Here is a 6868-nt window from a genome sequence, read left to right on the forward strand (position 1 = left end):
TGTATTACAGAAATAGACATATGAAATCAGAAAAAAAAACTTTTCAAAAATGTCTTAGCCAACTATGATTCCTATTTAAAAAAATACAACTTTATGTTATTACACCTAAACGAATAATTAGAAAAAATCGCTGATAACATTACTAAATTTTGTAATAAGGAAGATATGAATTGTTTAAGATTTCCCTAAAATGCCAACTTTTGTTTATAAGTCAAAAACAAAAGACGATGGCCGGATGCGGTTTTGACCAAAATTATTTTCTCAAAAAACGGAAACATCCTTGTATATTCGCAAATAATTAAGTATTTTAATTCCGTAGTAGTCGCGAAAATGCCACACACTGAGCTACGCGCATTATTGTTATCAGTTGGGTTATGAAATGCACAATGAAAAAGCGAATGAGCAAGTGCGATTTTTGCGATAGAGGAATTCCCCTTGAAGTAGGTCAAATAGTTATATTTTGTGTTTGATTCGAGTTAATCCGCCGAAATCTGTGGCCGTAGCTTTCTGAAGTAATTTCGAGTTCTAGACGTCTGGCAGCAGGTGTGTTCACCTTAGAACATCTGTTGGGCACATGCAAGACCGACTGTTGAGGGCGCACTTAACGATTCAATCCACACGAGTCTCCCCTTTTTTCCTTATTACATCCGCAACGGTTCATCGAATATCGCAGATATGGTTGCAGTGGTTACAGCGTACGTACAGTTTAATTATCGCAATGAAAAGAAAGTGATCAAGTGTTCACTCAAGTGGAGGAATTTGAATAGACCGTTATATGCATTTAAAATCATCTCTCACGCTAACGCCCAATTACCGCAAATGCTTCTACTTTGTTACGGACGGACCTAACGACATTCCTGAATTTTTTAACGTCAAAATCGATCGATTAAATTTGTAATTACGTAACTAGAACGGCAAGTGACAAGGTTGGAGTTCCTGCAAAGAGATTTATGACGTGAAAGTCGTCTGAAAAATTGTAACGGGTAGTCTTGATTTTGCTTGATCAATCAAAACATTATCCGCTTCATGGACGTCGAAAAAATATTTAAATTGGGACGTGATAGCTGTCACTTTCAGCAACTCCAAGAAAAATTATTCTTATCGCTTTATCGACGCAACTATTACACTCGCTCTTCCACGAAATTATTACTTAAGCGTGAGAAAACGAACGTTTTTACTCCATTTGAGGCACAAGCTGCCAACAGTAAACTTATCAAAAGTAAATCGGAAATTATGCAGGAAAAACCAATGCCGTAGCCGCTAATAATAGAAGAAGTTGCAACATGTGTGTTACTAAATGCTAAAACAATGCGAATCTTTTAATTGGCCGCTAGATGCCAAGGTTTCATTGAATTTCCTGTTGGGGAGTTTTTTAATCTAGGAGGAAAATTCGGTTATCCGCTACTTAATTTCCAGCAAAAGAATCTTTAAATTATCGTACTTTTCGGGCTAAAAGCAAAATTAATGTATTATTTTCAGCGAGCCGATCTCCGAAATTAATTACCTTGCGTTCGCGGCGAAAAATGGAGCACGAGAAACGTTAATTAATGAATTTTCTTTGAAAAGTTAAGATTCCCGATACAAACACCAGTTCATTACAAATTACGTGTCGTAAAATGGTCAATAATCCAGATCCCTGAAACCTGATTTGTGAGTCAAAAGCGTTCATCCTTTTTCATGTAAATTTATTGACCCCGCACATATTTGTCTTGGTTGATCAACCTTGACTCTTGGATGTACCTAGCCCTTAATTCGCACAATAAATCCGACTTGTTATTAATCAAAATCAATTCTGGAAAGAGCCTACAGTTCTTGTCACTCTGTATTGTGAAAGCTCGGGCCTTACTTCGAGCGAAAGCGACAATGATATCGTCAACAATTTCATCTGACTTACGAGCAGCCCTCGCGACAGTTTCGTTTTATCACGTCCGACAAGAAGCACAAGTTTTTACCAACCTTCGTACCGAATTTTCAAACTCGTGCCGATAAAATCACAACGACACGACTAAATTAAATTTAGACCGTATCGATGTTATCGATAATTTATCTACACACTGATACCACCATTATATTGTTATGCGTTGTGTGTGTTTACAAAAGGTAAATTATTATAACGGTCGTAACGGATGAGCGGGATTTTTCAAAAATCACCTCCTGTCTCTTTCCGTCGTGCTGCAAAGTGGAAAACGAGCATTACGCCGATAATTTCCCTCTTACGTGTGTGCTTATCACGACAATGAAATAATACTTCCGGGCCACCAGCGGTCGACCGTGCAAAGCGAAGAATTCGCGCGTTATTTGCCTATTCAATAAATAAGCCAATAAACAACATTCTAATGAAAATTAATAATCGATACAAGGAACGTCAATTATACGAGTTTTATCGACTCGAAAATTAAACCAAAACATATTTTAAACATTTTAATGAGCCGCATTTATTTCAACATGAACGAACGCATTCAACAGGTGATGAGGCGATAATGGTTTAATTATGTGATGGCCACCAAGATCAGCAGATTTGACGCCACTTATCTTCATAAAGATTTATAATGCTAAATGTTTTATAATTCGAGGATTACACGATAAACGCCGACACACGCTAGGTATAACCACACGATTAACATCTTGATACTGTGCGAGTTCTCCGGAAACGCACCACCGAACCAAAGGAACTGTTTCCCTCTTTCCTCACACTTGAGTCTCTTGATAAGGTATCAGATTCAAACGGAATAATTGACCAAATTTATTACCTAATAATAATAACAATGTTTCATATCCTTTTCACGAGCTGTTGCGGTTTTTAAAAATATTACAACAGCAATTTAAAATTAATTGAACCTAAGAACCACCAGTTCAAAAGTATTCAAGTGATTCATCCTGACAGCTCGGAGTAGTACAAATAAACTCTGATTTATACATTCCTCCAATACGTAGAACATCCGCTAAAAATGCACCGGAGTTTGTGACAAATTAATTCCTCACCTAACGGTGATTTGCAATTACAAGTGGACTGAGTATATTTCGCTCTCTTTATCCGGTTATTGCACAAGATAAGACAAAACGTTAAGATAGTGAAAATGAAAGTAAAAATTGGCAAATTGGCGTCATTTTTCCTGCGGGTACTCAACGAGTCTAGTCTGAGGCAGGTCAGTGCCAATTAAGCGACCCAACAACTTCACTTCAATTCGTATGCAAAAAAGTGGCAAGAAATCAGCCTTGATGTAAGACAAGAGTGGCTATTTGTCTTATTAATATTTTCTGAATACCTATATTATGCGGTTATGTTTTGTGTTTTTATTCGTTTCTCGTTTATGTTTCTTGTATCTGGTCGTGAAAACGGAAACTGAAACGAGTTCCCTTTTATTTCGCACTCATTTATCACCGTGAGTTGTTAAGTTTCCCGCTGTTTTACTGTTAATGAAAATTAGATTTTGTCAAAAGTGTGTGGTGTGGGAAAGAAATTGGAAGTGGTTGTTTTTTCCGGTTGTTGTGGGCGGCTTTACATAAACTACTGTCTACATTAACGAGGAGTATAAGTGGTTTCATTGCACGCATCTTAATCAGCTGCCGAGGGCAGGTGCTGGAGCTTCCTAACTCCCGGAGCTAATTCCTTCTCCTTCTCTTATTAACTCTTAATTAGCGCCACGAGCATGTTCGTCGTCTTCTTTTACATGTGACAGGCGTTAATGGCCGGTTTTTCCTTTTTCGCCACATATTGATCGACGAAGAATAGTTCCAACTAGTTATCACGACTCTATGCAGTACACCCACTCCGCCTCTCCGCCCATTAACATAATGCAGGCGAAACGTTGTAAATGCAAGGAAACCGTTCCGATACCGACACCGACTTTGTTAAATATGTTAATTTTATTCAAGAATCCAATTATTACGATTTGGAGGTCAAGACGATTTTTGTTGTTCGACGCGATGTGATGATGGTGGATGGAAAAGAACAAGAAAGCACGTACGCCATCAGAGTTCATCGGCCGGTATAGCAATCTGTCTCAATTAATTTTGATGCAAGCTCGGATCAACGATCAAACCATGAGCTTCAACCACGTATTTGCAAAAGCACAATTGACAAAGCTTCATTAACGCATGATAATTTATTTATTAATTAAAAATTCGATGCGCCCATGACATCAATCAACGAAAAAATAAACAATAACTGCGCTATTCACCTGAAACCGTTTCGAAACCATTCCATAAATGTGACCAACACGTTTGTGAAACTTTCGAAGAAAAACGCAGGTCAACTCATTTTCAGCTTGGTCTCAACCCAACGAAAAAAATATAAATCACTTAATGGATGATTTAATGAAAAAACAATGGGTGAACAGCGTAGGTCGTTTAATATGTTAATAACAGCATCTAAAGCCATACAAACAGAATAAATTTCTATTGTGTTAAAAGCTGTTTCAAATGATGAAGTTTTTATAAGTGGAGAAGAGAAACTACTTTTTATTAAACTATTGTATTATTTTAATCATTCGATTACTCACAAAACACAAAAGTAATTGTTATAATTTCCATTGTTGATAAACGTAGGCGAGCACACATACATGGTTTTGCAATCCAGTTATATCAGATTTGTTTAATCGAAATGTGCAGAGACGCCGCCAAATATTATCATTTTTATACCAGCAACTTGGAAACAGATTTTTATAATCCGGCTTAGCTCACACTAAATCTGGATACTTTCCCGGCTCTCGATCGTTGTTTTTGCCCTCTTGATTCGACTAAATTAGTTAGAAAATTATGACCACCTCGATTACCAAACACCATTAAATTAATAATTGAATAATTAAATATCAAAATAAACCAGTCGTTTATAATTACCGTAATAAATATCACATTGTTTGAGTTTTACAACTATTTGCTTTTAATAATGTTCACATTCCCGATTCATAATAAAATGCTAAATTAGTAATAAAATTTGAACTCACACTGTGATAATTTATGTCGTTAGTTAAATCGAATGTTGTGTGTTTTGGTGTAAAACGGAGGGCCTTGAGAATCAAATACTCGTTTTAGGGATGATTTCACGTCGGCTCGATCTTATCTATAATTTTTTAATTACGTAAAATAAATATGATGTCAGGGAAAAGACACGCGTATGCTGATGAAGACCAGGAATTAACAACAAATAGCTCCATTTTGTTTTATTATTTACATATTTTCATTTAATCCTCTAGCTAAACAATGATTATTATGTCAATAGTCCGTGTAATTTACATCTTGATTAAATTTCCACGCATCCTGAATATTTTTCCACTCGGCATCAAAATTTAATCGTCATTTGATTGCATAAAATGAAGCACAATGTTTTTCTTTTCTTAATTAAGAGCCGCCTTTTAACGAAACACCTGGTATAGGTATCCAACGCAAATGCTTAATTATCATAAAGAACAAATAAAGGACGACTGGAAATCGCTTCATTCCAACAACAAGACAACAAAACTATTTCTTCAGCGTCGTTTGACCCCATTTTTACATTCACGTGGAAAATGGTTAAACGAAAACACTTTTTCTCGTAAACTGTGCCAAATATCCTTAAAATCTGACGTGTTAATCGATATCGAAAACACTGAAATTCACTTTTACACCGTCCCTCCCGGGGACCATCATCCATTATGCAAACGGAACGATCGCTATATTAAAAACTTGTTAATTTCAACGATTAATAATGATCGGACGTGGCCTCCGAGATACTCATTTTGATGCCGTTTGAATAATTTATGTCGAAGAGGAAGTGTCTCTCGTACAGACAGGTAAAGCACGACATTACATTCCGTTATTTTCGTCTATTGTAAAAAGGTTTGCTTGAGACACCCGCCGATTTCAAAACACTCATTTCAATGCGTCGTTGTTCCCTTTCATGTACGACTTAAAAATAGCCACCCGTTAAAATTAGAATTGCATGGGGGAACGTGAAATTGGGGTGCTTCCTCGAGACGTCCGGATCAAAAACCAACTCGTTTAATCAGCGGGAAATTTTCACATGCACGTCCATGTATGGAAAAATAAATTCAAACAATTATTCATTTCCGCTTGTACCAATTCGCATTACGTAAATTAAGGTTGACGCTCGATTTGAGCATTCCCAATCAAAACAATTGAATAATTGAGGCCTATAATTTTTCGCTTTTCAACCCACGTGTGGGTGGCGAAACGGACGGTCAATATTTTGAGACATAAATCACAACTCTGGCTCTCTATTCGTCAAACGTGATCAACAACTGTTAGCTCTCGCTCCCTGACACTTGTAGTCTTAATTGTTACACAGGCTTGTTTTTTCGTTTACTTGGGTACTTGAGTCGGGACTAAATCGGAAGAATATAAACAACATAACGAAGCACTCTTGTATAAACTTTCGGAAAGTTCAAGTCACTTCGTCACAACTCGACTTATCAACCGATACTTGTTCAAATCGTGCATTTTTGGCAACAATCCAAAGAATAAGTAACTAATCGGTACAGTTGCATCATCAAGACAGCGGTTCGACGTGCAAATATTATCGTAATAATTATCACTCCTGATAAACATCAATTTGCGTCCAACTGAGTAAATATTTATGGAAAATTTGCCATTGCGGACCCCAACCTGGAGGTTTTCAAACAATAAAAATATGGATCAACTAGTTATCAGTTTTAACTGGTGCATTGTGACTAAGTAGAATCTTATCATCAAGAATAAATAAACTTATCACGAAACCCGTTTAAATAATGAGTGAGTAGGAAAGTTATTTCGGCTGGGACCCCTTTCTTGTTGACCTTGGGCGGCAATTTTGCCAACAAAGGTAAAATTTTTCCGGACGCAAACCTCGTGATTTCGATCGGTGAAACATGGAGTAAAGTCGTCGAAGCCG

Source organism: Tribolium castaneum, chromosome 9 (assembly GCF_031307605.1).
Source record: "Tribolium castaneum strain GA2 chromosome 9, icTriCast1.1, whole genome shotgun sequence".
NCBI classification, from domain to species: Eukaryota; Metazoa; Arthropoda; class Insecta; order Coleoptera; family Tenebrionidae; genus Tribolium; species Tribolium castaneum.